This window comes from Schistocerca piceifrons, chromosome 5 (genome assembly GCF_021461385.2).
Source record: "Schistocerca piceifrons isolate TAMUIC-IGC-003096 chromosome 5, iqSchPice1.1, whole genome shotgun sequence".
Taxonomy (NCBI): Eukaryota; Metazoa; Arthropoda; class Insecta; order Orthoptera; family Acrididae; genus Schistocerca; species Schistocerca piceifrons.
The window spans coordinates 48,381,387-48,398,201 of record NC_060142.1 but is presented as its reverse complement, the minus strand read 5'-3'; positions in this window follow the sequence as shown (position 1 = coordinate 48,398,201).

Genomic DNA, 16,815 nt, shown 5'->3' with positions numbered 1-16,815 from the left:
TACTGTGATGAATGATCAGGACTGTCTTTATGGACAGTGAGAAAAATTTAGCTTTTGACCAACATTGTATCAATAAGTGTGTACATTTGATATTTTTGTTATTGTAATTATGAAAAAAATTTTGAAATCTGTATTGGCCACTGACCAAAACAAATTGTAAAATTTTTTGTGGGGAGCATGGGGGCTATGTAAGTAGACTGTTTAGGTATTTTTATTGGTAACGCCACGTAGCACTCTGTATGAAAATCACTGGCTGTGCTGTGTGCAGTCTGTGGCTGGTTGGCATTGTTAGAATATTCGCCATTGTAGTGTTAGGCAGTTGGCTGTTAACAGTGCGTAGCGTTGCGCAGTTGGAGGTGAGCCGCCAGCAGCGGTGGATGTGGGGAGAGAAATGGCGGAGTTTTGAGAGTGGATGATCTGGACATGTGTCAGAGACAGTAAATTTGTAAGACTGGATGCCATGAACTGCTATATATATTATGACTTTTGAACACTTTTAAGGTAAATACGTTGTTTGTTCTCTACCAAAATCTTTCATTTGCTAACTATGCCTATCAGTAGTCAGTGCCTTCAGTAGTTTGAATCTTTTATTTAGCTGGCAGTAGTGGCGCTCGCTGTAATGCAGTAGTTCGAGTAACGAAGATTTCTGTGAGGTAAGTGATTTGTGAAAGGTATAGGTTAATGTTAGTCAGGGCCATTCTTTTGTAGGGATTATTGAAAGTCAGATTGCGTTGCGCTAAAAAATATTGTGTGTCATTTTAGTGTTGATCAGAATAGGTAAAGAGCGAAATGTCTGAATACGTTGAGTTCTGCTCAGCTGTTTGAAAAGCAAATAATGTAAGAGGTTTATCAGCACAGTATTTCATTAATTTTTCTAAGGGGACGTTGCACCCCAACACAATTCCTTGGAACACTTCTACATCTGTCGGTGACTCTCCATCCAACATAACTTGCTGCGTCCTTCCTACCATTGTACAGAAATGCTGAGTTTTGTAGATTAATGACATTGATAGTTGGTTGACACTTCTTCATATCTTAAAATCTTTTTTACTCGTAAGTAATGTATACAGCGTTATTCAAGAAGGTATGCAAATATTTTAAGATGTTATTGAGCTAGTAAAACTAAAGAAAAAAGTTCATATAAACATAGGTCCGCAAATGTGTAGTTACGGAGTTACGGCTAATAAAAGATTCTGCCTGAAATTTAGCAACTTCGCTAATATGAAGTCATCGCAAAACTGTAAGAGGTTAAAGTAAAGCACGATTTCTATTTACTTTGTTGTTATTGATCTGGTGAATCTAATAAAGTATGTCCTAGACGTGTATTTGCAGTATTTTCCCAGAACATCCAGAAAAGCACAGAGTAATTTCGTAAAATTTTTAATTTATTAACTATTTGGCCCAATTTGTTTTTTAAATTCCAGACAATTGGACAAGTTTTCAATAGAAGATGTAGAGAATTTAATTTTGAAAAAATATGATGGTAACAACGTTAACTGAAACTGAATAAATGTGTCAGATAATCTGCTTTTATTAATACCTTAAGTGAATACATGTTAAACTGGAGAAAACAAAGATCAGTGTTAAGGAATTTGTACAGTGTACATACAATTTCACAATGCAGTCACAATAAATGTTCAAAAATGTCTCCACTGAGTTCAATGAATTTAGGTGCACGTTTATGAACAGATTTTGTTGCTCATTTTAGTTTCACAGGGCTGTTCTTAATTTCATTTATTGCATTCATAAGGCGAGCAAGTAATGCCTCACGTGTATTGATTTGTCCCCATAAACTATGTCTTTCATCCATCCCCATACACAAAAATCCATTGGTGTTAAATCGGGCTATCTGGGTGGCCACGGACGAGTAGCACCACGACCAATCCATTTCTGGAGAAAATGTTCATTTAAATGTGTAGCAACAGCGTTGATGAAATGTGGTGGCGCGCCGTCATGTTGAAAATACGTTTGCAATGGCATACAAAGTGGAACATCATCGAGCAAGTGGGGCATTTCTTCTTGCCAACAATGGCATAAAGATTTCTATATTCTTAATGGAAAGTAAACAACTTTACTTGTATCTTTGCTTCTCTGGAAGTTCTGGGAAACTACTGCAGATAAACGTCTGGGACATTATTATAAGAGTCACCAGACCAATAACAACTAAATAAATGGAGATTATGCTTTACTTTAACCTCATACAGTTTTGTGATGGCTTCATATTAGCGAAGTTGCTAATTTCTTTTATTAGCCATAACTCTGTAACTAAACATTTGCATACCTATGTTTATATGAACTTTTTTCTTTAGTTTTTACTTGTAGAATAACATATTAAAATATTTGCATATCTTCGTGAATCACCCTCCATGTCCCATGACCAGTATGCCATTTGATATAATTTTTATTCGCTTTCAGTCATTCTGACTGGGTTATTTAGTTTGTTAGAATTTATTCGTTTCCAAGGACGTGAATGAAAAATGAGGTCCAGACAGATGCATCCATTTTGTAGCATCCCATCAAGTAATATGCTCATATTATTCAAAATGCAGTGAGTTCAAATGTATTGAGAGCTGTGTGAAATGTTTCTTCTGAATCAGCTGCATTTTGGTGATGACAATTTAAAGTGTGATTGATTTAGGAATGTTACAATTCCATTATTAGACGTCCTCTGCTGTGACACTGCAGATCTACGTTGATGCCAAATCGGTGTGAAATTAGAGAACAGGAGACTGGTGTTGTGTCAAAGCATATTGTGAAAGTCGGAAAAAATCTTACTTCGTACAGATGTAAGTCTGTACAAATGTGAGTATGTGCAGGTGTGACTCGATAACAGGTGGTTCAAATGGCTCTAAGCACTATGGGACTTATCGTCTGAGGTCATAAGTCCCCTAGACTTAGAACTACTTAAACCTAACTAACCTAAGGACATCACACACATCCATGCCCGAGGCAGGAATCGAACCTGCGACCGTAGTGGCACCGCGGTTCCGGACTGAAGCGCCTAGAACCGTTCGGCCACAGCAGCCGGTGACTCGATAACAACCTTCTTTTATATAGATCTGCCATTATAGAAATTAGTAACCTGCAAAGTTCATTAAAGTGATTAGGAAAGATTTTTGATAAGTCCTAGTGAGGTTAAATTTTTGTTCATGTATGTGATATATTACCGTACGTCTGAACGGAGATATACGAAGCTGAGTTTTTAACACATGAAGGTCAGCTGTGGTATTCGGGCCCAGGAAGTAACTGAGCTATGGATTTTTTCATAAAATTTGTGAGAGTAATTTCACGTAAAGTGGTTGGTAGCAGTTAAGAATATTGGAGTCTCCATTCAACATAAAGTTTCGTCTTACTAAGTGTTGTGGCTATAGTGTGGCAAGTTTTGTAGTTTTACCGTGCTACATTTCCATAGAAACGTGGTATCACCTTGATATGACATAATATCTACAGGTTTACTGTAAGTATTTTCAATGGTATAACTAATTTAGCATAAATTAGAAGCATAACGAACACTTGAAATATTCCTGGCAGTACGTGTTCTCCTTCAGGATATAAGCTGGAAGGGGTGGCCAAGTTAGTCCAAATTTTTTTTCAAAAATGGGATAATCGGGGCGGGTGCCTTAGGTATTTGGGCTTGCCTTGAACCCACGTACATCAAGCACAAATGGGTGAATATTGTGTTGGAAAAGTCTACGGCAAATCAACTGAAAATTTCAGATTGTACACAACGAAAGTGACAAAACAACCGAATGTAAGTAGGAAGTCATGTCTTTGAAACGTCATTCCCAAACAATGAAGCTATGGAAACAGAAGAAGAGTCCTATGTGGCAAAAAAAAAGATATAGTAAGAAAGCTGTCAATGCCCCTTAAAAGCAACTCCGCTAGATTCAAAGATATGATCGATTTCACTAACGGTTTGAGTGACTTAATGAATATTTGTTAACATTTTGTTAACTGCGTATATAGTACTGTACTTAGATATGAGCACTAATAGTATTAGTAGTAGTTAGTAACTGAATTTTTCCTTGCTTGTGATTTTAACTCTTGTTCCTTACCAAAAGTTGTGCTACTCGAGAATTAGAATTAATTTCGCACCCACTCACTGTGCAAGAGTTCCCTTACGTTGTCGATAACTCCACTACAGTGCCGTCGACGTGTCTTGTTTTAATTTTCTCATGAGGTTTAAATATTAATTTTACATATTAGTGCTTCTCAGGCCAGTACAAAGTTAGAAACTACTCACTCCCATTGTAATATCATGGCCCAGAGGCTCCAGCTAGTCTTACGCATAATCTCTCCTGACACTTAATACTTACACGTAGTTCTTTTGGCTGTTTCGTACAAGCTGATTGCGCTGTGGCTCGAAACGCGGGAATATTGGAATATAACCTGATACAGAAAGTAATGTTTTAATTGAAATACGGAACTTTCAGAGTTGAAGTTATGTGACGGTGATATCCCCCTGCAAGACTTTTTTTAAAGTTAACTAAATTTTATTTTATATGTAATGAACACTGAACCACAACCGCTGATCACTAGAAGAAAAGAGGCTGTCGTTTACTTCTTGAAGGAATTTTAGGTCTCTTTTGTTGTTGTACCTCACCTGGTAAGATATCGCCTAACAACAACTTACATGAATTCCACACGTCTGAACGACATAGTTACAATGAAATAGAAAGAGACAATTTGTATGAGTAGGATGTACAGGGTGATTATAATTAAAGCTCCAGTTTCGAAACGCTTTGAAAACAAACCACTGCTTGGAATGAGGTCAAATTCGAACGGGATGATATTGAAGAAGTGTGGAATGTTATAGAAAAAAAATTGTAACGAATGCAATGAATGGTCATGGAACATTCTGTCGACAGACGAAGTCCATTTTCGTCTCCAAGGACAAGTCAATATACATAACTGCAGAATATGGACAATGGAAAATCTGCTCGCACATCAACTGGGGCCCTATTCTGTATCGTTCATACCGATCGGTGTAGTAGGTTAGTCTCGGTAGTGACGTCATTTTCGGTTCTTTATCGAAATATCCTATTCAGTAAGCTTCTGAGACCTGTTATTGAACGGTCCTCCCACCGAATTTACGACAATTGTAGAGGTTTTTGATTTCGGTGTGGCCCTGTTGATCGGTGAGCTGTGGTTTATTTACACCTATAATTTGTTATTTTGAATATATTTAGCGGTTTTAGCTTTGGATTTAGTGATTGTGTTACTAAAGAATCGTCAGAGGACGCATCCGGTTGGAAAGTGTGTTCATAATAGACAATTTTCCTTTGTTAGAAATGTGGTTAGGTTAGGTTGTTACTGTGAATGACACACACAAAAAAAGAAACGTTTACGGTCAATATTCTCTCAAAATACGTGTTATTTTTGTGCAAATAAGTTTAAAGATAGTTAAATATCAAGACATCGGCTATGCTTACGTATATTACATGTGTGTGAAATGACGTTACTAGTTTCCCACAAATGGTTTAGTTAGTAATTATCGAAACGTGTTTACAACTTTCAAGTAACAATGGAAAGCAATTATGTGAAGCCTGATACTGGAAATCTTCCAAACTATCACGCATTTATGAATTATGCAGCACCTTTTGGCAACGAAGTCAGCCTACGCAATAGTACAAGAATTGAGCTATGCGTTGTTGTAATTTGGCGTGGCCAAGTGGTTAGCGCGCGGGAATGCGACACTTTAAAACAGGGGTTCGAGCATTGACCGGGGCATTTTTTTTTTTTTTCCTCTTCATATATATGCAACACGTTCTAAGACATTGTTATTCGTGTAAGTGAAGATTTTTCTGCAATATTTGTTATTACTTGCACGTAAGAGCGCACTTCCTCAGTAATGATTTCGTGATTGCTGTGTGTTTAAAAAACGAAATATGAAATTGCTGGAGGTGAAATTGCTGTGAGTGAAACAACCGACAGTGACGTTTATATTTTTTCTTGTCAGAAATAATACACCATTTTTCCCAATATGTAGCGATTTACGAGTAAGTGGTTAGACGGGAATATAAGAGCACAACGTACATTACTAGCAGCAGTCACAGCTGTAGTGACAAGCAGTCTTGCTTGTCACAAGTATTTATCTGCGATCAGACAGAGATGAAAGATCTCCGCTGTAGTATTTTTAGACTGTAGCATCATATACGAAACATTTTCATTCATGAGATGCATGTTATAAACTTCGACGAACTGCAGGAGCTCTCGAAAATGCTTTTATTCAGTTTTGTTTTTAAGATCCAAATCATTGACGTATCATATAGGGAAGTAGGCTATTTAATCATTTGGGTCTCCAGGAGCGAGTTATAAGCACATTCTGTTTATCTTCTTATTCTTTGAAATTCTCAGAATCAATTTTTCGGGTGTTTTTATAGAGGTATTAGTACAATGTGGTACTACACACAATTCCTAACTCATTTCCCGAAACGAAAAATCCAAAACGCGATGTCAATATGAATAAGATGAAGTAATGCGGCATTTACGACAATCTGCAGAGTGCAGTCAAATACGCTATCGTTATTATGCATGCATCGAAACATGCGGTCAGGGAAACTGTAAAAATTTCTACGCATTTCAGCTGAGAATCATGGAAATGGATATACTGCGCCTGGTACTGTTAAGGAGGAGGCAAGAGCGATGAAGGCGGGCACGTCAGCTCGATGGAATGCGGCGTCATGCGTTATGGCAACGTAAACGCAATTTTCGGTACTTCGAAGAATAGCGCGCCTGTGTCGTCTGCTAGCCGCTTTGTGTTCGTGGCGCTGTGCGCTCTGCAGTGCGCATGCGCGGATCTGCGGCCGCTTGCTTTTGATTTGCTTCGGTTCTCTAGACCCGAACGGTATCGCTGCCGAAATGCATACTGAATAATGCAGGGACTCTAATTCGAGTACTGGACCATTCGGTGCTCTTGAGTGCCGAAACGATCGGCACGTTGGCGGAAAGATACAGAATAGGGACCCTGGTAACATATTGTTCCACAAAGGTAACCGTGCGGTGCTGGTTGACAGCATCGCTTATCATAGGGCCGTATTTTGTTTTTGAGAAGATGGTTCTTGCAGGTGCTGTCACTGGTAAACGCTATGAGCACCAATGTCATTCCAACAATACAACAGCGTGGACGTGTGGATAGCAAAACTTTTATGCAAGATGGCGTTCCTCCGCACATTGCACAGCCATTGAAGCGGCAGTTGCAGAGGCATTTCGGAAATGTTAGAATGATCAGCCATCATTTCCCTACAGGGCAATGGCCCTTACCGCAGTGGATACACCAGTTCCTGTCAGATCACCGAAGTTAAGCGCCGTCGGGCGTGGCTGGCACTTGAATGGGTGGCCATCTGAGCCTCCATGCGCTGTTGCCATTTTTAGGGATGCACTCGGCCTCGTGATGCCAATTGAGGTGCTACTCGACCGAATAGTAGCGGCTCCGGTCAAAGAAAACCATCTAAACGACCGGGAGAGCGGTGTGCTGATCACACGCCCCTCCTATCCACATTCTCAGCTGTGGGTGACACTGCGGTGGGATGGTCTCGATGGGCCACATGTTGCCTGATAACGGAGTGCTATTTCCCTAGAGCCTGGCCGACCAGATCACCTGATCTTAATCCGTGTTACTTCTGGCTGTGGTGTTATCAGAAAGATGCTGTGTTCAGTGCGCTGATTACAAATGTAGCTGAGCCGAAGTTACGTACAGCGCAACGCATTCTGAACGAGACCCCTGAGACACTCTGATCTATTAGAATGAGGTTTTCAGCGGAGATGAGATACAGGCAGAAGTAAAGCTGTGAGTACCGGGCGTGAGTCGTGTTTCGGTAGCTCAGATGGTAGAGCACTTGCCCGCGAAAAGCATAGGTCCCGAGTTCGAGTCTCGGTCGGGCACACAGTTTTAATCTGCCAGGAAGTTTCACTCTGATCTATTGTTGAACATGCTGGTCCTCAGAATGAGATTTTCACTCTGCAGCGGAGTGTGCGCTGATATGAAACTTCCTGGCAGTTTAAAACTGCGTGCCAGACCGAGACTCGAACACGGGACCTTTGCCTTTCGCGGGCAAGTGCTCTACCAACCAGCTCAGTTGGTAGAGCACTTGCCCGCGAATGGCAAAGGTCCCAAGTTCGAGTCTCGGTCCGGCACACAGTTTTAATATGCCAGGAAGTTTCATATCAGCGCACACTCCGCTGCAGAGTGAAAATCTCATTCTGGAAACATCCCCCAGGCTGTGGCTAAGCCATGTCTCTGCAATATCCTTTCTTTCAGGAATGCTAGTCCTGCAAGATTCGCAGGAGAGCTTCTGTAAAGTTTGGAAGGTAGGAGACGAGGTACTGGCGGAAGTAAATCTGTGAGGACGGGGCGTGAGTCGTGCTTGGGTAGCTCAGTTGGTAGAGCACTTGCCCGCGAAAGGCAAAGGTCCCGAGTTCGAGTCTCGGTCCAGCACACAGTTTTAATCTGCCAGGAAGTTTCATGCTGGTCCTCGATTTCATCTTGTGCAGAAAGTGGTGGACAGCATATTGAACGTGTTTTGCGCCCGTCTCATTATACTTAAACACCGATTTCATTGTTATTTCTGTACGGTTTTTGGGCTCAGGACGATTAAAAACTGACTTTTCCCCATCTTACTGTGGTGGGCGGTCTTACCCAACTATCAGTGCCACAGCAGTTGAATGCCAAACCTGTAGGTTCAGGCACGTTGTTCAGTGCGTTGACTTAATTTGCAACCCACACCATAGCCATCCTACTGCGATTCATCTGTCATTTGTATCAAAACCCATATATATTTTGACGCTTACAGCGGCGTCAAGTGGGAATAAATGTCATTTTTTTTTTCTTTTGCTTCCGTAACGTTTCTCCCTTCTTCGATAATGTTCCGTTCAAATTTAACTTCTTTCTGAATGGTTGTTCTTTTTTTTTAACGTGTTTTGAAACTGAAGCATTAATTATTATCATCTTCTATACATAGCAAAATGGAGATTTGGCTGCGCTTTTTAAAGAAGTGCCATACAGTTATGAAGCCCGTGGAATATGTAAATCTAGATAACTGAAAGAGAACCTCATTTTCTTCAGGATCCTAGTCCAGTGTATTAACTCTTTAATAAGTAGTGTTCCTCCTAGTTCCTTGCTTGCCTCACATCTTTTCCTACATTACTTCAGATAACGCACCACTGAGTTAACAATGCAGTGTACACTTTCACAGATAGTTCTTATTTTAGTTAAAACTTTGCGGGCGGAAAGGCCATCATCGGTATATAGAATTGTTCACTGATGTATCTCTTCCATCTCAGAAGACATCTTCAAACGTAAACGGGCAGCTGCAAATGGATCCGAAATGTTAGTGAATAGTTAAACACATTGACCGTGGCTACTCAGCCCCGAATTTTTAACTGAAGTTGCCATTGAGACAGCAGATAACTCCAAGCTCAGGAGTTCAATAATAAAGAAAGTTAAGCGCTGCAGGGAATCAATTTCTTATTCACAGTTAACAGTAACGCACGAACTATCAGCATAGTAAAACATACTCGTAATATATATATATATATATATATATATATATATATATTTAATTTCTCAGACTTGGAAGACATTTTACTGCCTTGCAATGGTGAAATGATGAGTGGAACAGGATAGCTGGAATTGAGGACAGATGGAACGCTCAAATGAAGGCAGGTATGCATAACTAACTGCAAAGATTGAACGTAGCTTCTTCTATGATCGGAAGATTGTCCATCTGTAATATTCTCTTTACATGTTAATGTTTGTTGGTGCAGTATATGGTAATATTTTAATGCAGCTCATCTCAGTCTAAATGTGTGACATTCGGGCCTCGTGTACGCGATCACTTAACGAGTTGGGGTACACTGATGTCAAAACACATCTATTCTCTCACGAAATCTATCCTTCTCAACAATGACTTACTTGAAAAGGATACCAACATCGCTATTCTGATCATAAGAGGACTTTCTTGGATTTCCTTCTGGAAAGTTTGTGGCACTCTGAGGCATGCATATTCATCAGATTTCTCCAGGACTTGAGAGTGATTTTCTGGTAAACCGCATATTTTCAATCCGAAGTTGAAGACTTTTCTCTTGGCGCATTCGTTCACCTTTTTGCAAGAATAACTCGATTCATTTAACTGTGGCGTATTGTTTTTCCAATGGGGGCAGGGGATCACTACCTAGTCCTACTATCCTACGAGTTTTCCAATCATTCCAGGTTAATGTTGAGATAGTTTCTAAAAATATGCTCATAGTTTGTGATTTGTCCTATATGGTAAGAAATAGTTACAGAATGTAAAGAAATTTAATAATTTTTCTTATTGATAAATGCGTAGACAATTATTTGATTCTCATATCAAAGATTCATTTGAAAAGTATTTAACCCTTTGAGGCCCATGAATAAACATAAGAAGAAAATTATAACGATTTCTTTCAAAATATACTTTTATTGTCTCAAAAACCAATAATATAGTGTAATAACAATAAAATTTATATTCGATAATAAAATATCCTAGATGGGTTCATAGTGAAACCACTGGGCTGTTACGACAGTTTTCATGGCTACATTTTCTTATGAAATTCAATGAAACAGTTTTTTGTTTTTGTTAAGCACTAACCCACATTACGCATTTTGCAGAATGATCTTATTCGATGTGGCTCTTTAGCAGTACTACAGTGTGCACATCTTCGAGATGGTCCTTTTTCTGGCATATGGGATGCACTGTCAGATCGCTTTTCTGGTGCAACAAAAGGCTTGAATTTGTTCCGCTGGATCTGAGATCTCTTGCGATTAGGAGTTGATGACGAAGTTGCTCCAACTAGACCAGCAATTACAGACAGTCTGAATTGCTTCTGAATTTTATGATCATTATCACAATGTTCATTATAATTGATACAGGTATTTACAACAGTGACATTAAGAAAGTGCCAGAAAATTCTGTAGCACCATTTCTTGTTTTTTTTTTTTTTTTTTTTTTTTTCTATCAACCTCATAGATTGATTTCAACATGTTGGATTTATCTACAAGCCCCATATAGGTACTGTAATCCTTTACAATATCTGGGCACGAAATTTCTGTGCGAGAACCATCTTTGGATTTCCGAGATGCTGTGTTCACATTTTCAATGTTGTGGAAGTTTTAAATAAACTGTATTAGTTTACGATCTTTACAAACCAATGCTGTTATACCTTGGCCACTACAACGAAACTGGAACTCTCCTCGGGGCATGTTCTTTTCATTTTCGAAGTCTTTTGGGAACCCAACTCTGCCTTTCCTCACTGTCCCACTGTTTCTTCAGATCGAGCATCAGGGGTTCAGAAGTAAAATAATTGTCAAAGTACAGCTTGCGATGCTTTTCTGCTAATTTTGAACTGAGGTATTTTACAACTCTGGCACCTAGACACTTTTTCACCTCCTGACCAATTTTCCCAGTATAAAGCTGAAATTTGGAAAAGTAACCAGTTTCATTTGTCAGTACCCAAACTTTGTACCCACGTTTTATGGGTTTTTGCGGCATATATTGCTTGAGGCTGGATCTACCTTTGAAACGAATCATTGATTCGTCCACAGCAAGGTGTTCTGTTGACTTATAACTTTCTGCGTACCTCTTGCTAAGATAGTCCATGCTGGCTGTTATCATTTGCATGAATATGGCCTAGCAACCACGAAAATCTATTTCCAGGCATGAGATCTGAAATGTATGAATCACGGAGAAATGGATCAGAGGACCAATAATGTGGTGTCACCGCCAGACACCACACTTGCTAGGTGGTAGCTTTAAATCGGCCGCGGTCCATTAGTACATGTCGGACCTGCGTGTCGCCACTGTCAGTGATAGCAGACCGAGCGCCACCACACGGCAGGTCTCGAGAGACTGACTAGCACTCGCCCCAGTTGTACAGCCGACGTTGCTAGGAAAGGTTCACTGAGAATTACGCTCTCATTTGCCGAGACGATAGTTAGCATAGCCTTCAGCTAAGTCAATTGCTACGACCTAGCAAGGCGCCATTTATCCTTTGCCATGTATCTAATGAAGCATGTACAGTAACAAGACCAATGTTCACCAATTGTGGATTAAAGTTAAGTATTCCAGAAGCTACGTACTTTTCTTTATAGCATTCATTACGTATCCTGTTTCAGACCTCACGCCATCCTGCGTGAGCTTATAGCGTGCATTTCGGCTTCCTCAAACAACTCGGTGTTAGCACTTCTGCCGACACTTCAAATAATCCCTATATGAAGGATATATTTTTTATACCCATTAGTAAATTTATGGCAAGAAATTTCTTCATCGTCAATATTGGTTGGTTTGATAACTCCAAGCTTTTGAGTTGCATATAAATTTGTTTGTTACACTAGATGGTCTAATAAACCATCACCAACCAAATATTTCAGTGGGACTTGATTTGTTAGATGGGATATTTGAACCATATTCCTGTGAAAACTCAGTTGTTGCATTTGACAGTATCTGTTGCACCCATTCAATTTGCTCATTTATTTCTGTATTGTCATCACACACATCCCCGTCATTGTTGCCACTACTAACGCGAACAGAGTCACTTTCAGCACAAACACCTTCACTCACATCCTCTTCAAATTCAACTACGCTCTCGTCAGGCAAAATAAGTCGAAGTTCTTCATCAATTTCGCCTGATTCACTTCCAGTATCCGAAGCAGCCGACTCTGTATCACTTGGAATTTCAGCAACTATGTCCATTAGCATATTTGTGGTAAGGTCACAAGCTCTGAATTGCTGATTTACTCTTGATGCTGGTCTATTATCCATAATGGCACGCTGTCAAGAATAAAAGAATTTACCGTTTGAAGGTCGTTATGTCCCAGTGGTTTCATTCTGAAACCACCTACATATTCGTAAAAAAACTGAACTTTACATAATAATTATCAATAAAAATATCCTGCAAATATCAGAAAATTAAGTATAAGAATAATCCATTACCTGAAATTCTTATTATCTGCTGTATATACGTCACAAAACAATTTTATGTGAAGGCTGTGTCGAAAGCACATGTACTCGGCGCAGCACTTCACAAATAATGCTTTTACCCGACAACAATCACTTCGCTACTGCAACAAGTAGCTGGCGCTGACGCTAGATGTCACCAACAATCAACGTGGGGTGGTGGTTTCAAGAATGAACCTCTGGATCGCAAAAGCAGACAACGTAAAAATGTGGTTTCAGATTGAAACCACTTGGCCGGAAAACATTGACGGACAAAAGAAGATTTACGCTCTTTGTTTATTAGTTTTAGTATTAGTTACCTTTCGTTGTTCTCATGTCCTGGTGATAAGACTTATAAACGAAGTACTCTGTAATTACAACTGAAATTGTGCTCAATAATGGAAGCAACTTCTGAAAAAATACGATTTTCTCATTTACGATACCATGCATCCCAGCTCCTGTAACTCTGGATGATTATTATCATTTTAGTTTTGTATGGAAAATTTAAATGGAGGCGACGATCTTCACGACGGCGCTGCTCAACAATAGAGATATATGTGGATGTGTTCATCTCTTTTCCCTTCGTGGCCGCCAACGTCAATTTCAATATTTAGGTCACATTTGCTGCGACATTCAGAACCTGCGATCTTTCTTTTCATTTAATTACGAAGTCCGATTGTTTTCTTTCTCATAAAAAATGCATTTTAACCAGAATTCCTTTTACCCAGGCCACGGGGAATGATAGTACTTAGAACGTACGTGCCTCTGTCCCGATAGTACGTTCGCATGCAACTGAGTGTGTACCGACGTAACTATATGACCAATTTCCCTTACAGTATTAATTCTTATTTTGAACCACTCACTCGCGAATGTACAGGGCTATTACAAATGATTGAAGCGATTTCATAAATTCACTGTAGCTCCAATCACTGACATATGGTCACGACACACTACAGATACGTAGAAAAAAAACTCATAAAGTTTTGTTTGGCTGAAGCCGCACTTCAGATTTCTGCCGCCAGAGCGCTCGAGAGCGCAGTGAGACAAAATGGCGACAGGAGCCGAGAAAGCGTATGTTGTGCTTGAAATACACTCACATCAGTCAATCATAACAGTGCAACGACACTTCAGGACGAAGTTCAACAAAGATCCACCAACTGCTAACTCCATTCGGCGATGGTATGCGCAGTTTAAGGCTTCTGGATGCCTCTGTAAGGGGAAATCAACGGGTCGGCCTGCAGTGAGCGAAGAAACGGTTGCACGCGTGCGGGCAAGTTTCGTGCGTAGCCCGCAGAAGTCGACGAATATAGCAAGCAGGGAGCTAAACGTACCACAGCCGACGGTTTGGAAAATCTTACGGAAAAGGCTAAAGCAGAAGCATTTCTTAAACAGGAGATTGGAAAACCGATGGATCGGTCGTGGTGGAGATCATGATCAACAATTCATGTCATGGCCCCCACACTCTCCCGACTTAACCCCATGCGATTTCTTTCTGTGGGGTTATGTGAAAGATTCAGTGTTTAAACCTCCTCTGCCAAGAAACGTGCCAGAATTGCGAGCTCGAATCAACGATGCTTTCGAACTCATTGATGGGGACATGCTGCGCCGAGTGTGGGAGGAACTTGATTATCGGCTTGATGTCTGCCGGATCACTAAAGGGGCACATATCGAACATTTGTGGATGCCTAAAAAAACTTTTTGAGTTTTTGTATGTGTGTGCAAAGCATTGTGAAAATATCTCAAATAATAAAGTTATTGTAGAGCTGTGAAATCGCTTCAATCATTTGTAATAACCCTGTACGTGCCCTCTTATTTTGTATACTCAATAGTATACCCCTTAATAACGTTACTTTCAATATTCGGTTCTTAGTTTCCGCAATTGACCTTTCCCTCTGTCGCAACGGCGCTTCACGCAAACTATTTATTACGCGACAGTCATACTAACTCTCATTTCAAAATTACGACACCGGCTGACTAAGTTTGTAACAGTTTAACAGAACGGTTACAAGCGACTTAAAATGTCCAAGTTTGCTACAAGAAACTTGCTGCCGTATTACTTCCGTGTTTACTTAATAATAAAGTAATATGCGAGTTTTCTTCTTCTCTTTCGCTCTTTTTTCTTCGATATATTTCGATACTAGATTACCATCTCAAGTAATTTGTTATATTTCTAAGTACCAATTTGGCCGTCTTCATTATTTAGTAAAGGCGCTCTTTACGTTCTCTTTGTCATCTGAAATGCTTGTTGAGTCTAATTGCTACTAAAATTGTTTTCTTTCTTCATATGTTCGTGTCCACGTCTAAGATTTAGCTATTGAAAAATTGTTTCATAAATATGCTATTTGTTACTTGTATCGACAGTTTGGTGATAGTGTTCTTTGCTCAACGTAGCGGCTTCGAATCGCTTTGAGCGTTAACTATTGTTTTTGTTGTTGTTGTGACACTATCAAAGGAGACAGGGTAATGAATGTCTGAAATATCGTCTGCCACAGTATGTATAGTGGGACGCATATGGAAGTCCAGTACGTTCGACTCCCCCCCCCCCCCCCCTCCCCCCTTCTCCACGACCTTCCTGAATTCTCGTAACTGATTGAGCCAATTTTCCTACCTCGCATCTTGTAAACGTAGCCCCAGTTGGTTTGTTCTCCGTCGGTCGCGAGGTGTAACGCTTGTACAGTAAACAGTGCATAATAATGTGACAAGTGGGTAGGTTTAAATGCTTAAGCATAATGAGAATCGTAAAAGGTTAGGATGCTAATTAATTTTGTTTTTTAGCCAATCGCAAAATCGATTTCTAGAGCAAGTCTATGGTTAATATTCATAACAAGATTCCCGCTCATTCATCACTAGTTTCCGACCACCGCAAAAGTCACAAAATGCTTCACACTATTTACTACGAATCTACATAAAATCGTACAAACGCACATATTTTCCGAAGCAACTTTAACAATCAATTCTGTCTTTACGCGCGGTTGCACTTCACACACTGGTCCGCGTGTTGCCACGTCGAAAACCGATCGCAGACTGCCTTGGATTAATACAACATCGCACAAATACGTCATCTGAGGCAATTTTTCAACAAGCCGTTCCGTCTTTACATGAGATCAGATTTTATACATGGATTTGTTTATTACTTCCTCGGGAAACGATCGTAGACTAGTAGGGAGCTGTCTTAGCAGTTTGACGCCTGCCTTCTCAGGGTGCACTTGTGAGTGGTCTATCCTTTTCATCAATAAGCACTGACAGTAGCTAAAATCTTTAATGATCATTTCCTGATAAATTGAGAGATGTTGAAATTATTATTAACAAGTTCTCAGTGTAGCGTCACCAGCAGAGCTAGAGCTGTATATTAATGTTTAAACAGAAAATACAAATAATGATTCACTTCTTGGCGCCCAGCGTCGAAGGTGAGTCCCCACTGTTCCTCTTTGTTCCAGTTCGATACGACTCTTATTCGCTCCGCCGTTCTCGCGACATGTGACTATCTGGCGCGTCGTTCGATGTCTGCTTTGTGATCCTACCTACTTGCCTGCCTCTCGTTACAAAATCTTCGTATACTGTGCATTAAAACATAGCAACTAAAATGTAACAGACGTGGGTAGGGATGTGGTATAAACGCCACATGGTCCTCAGACCGAACTTGCCATCTCTATTTATCTCTTGGTCTCCCTCTACAATTTTTACTCCTTACACTCTCATGCTGACAATTCCTTGATCCCTCAGGATGTGTCCTACCAACAGATCCCATCTTTTAATCAACCAGTGCTATAATTTTATTTTTCCGCTAACTGGTCTCAGTATCTCTTCATGAGTTATTCCATCTACCCATCTATTTATTTATTTAACCCGTTCAGATTAGTAC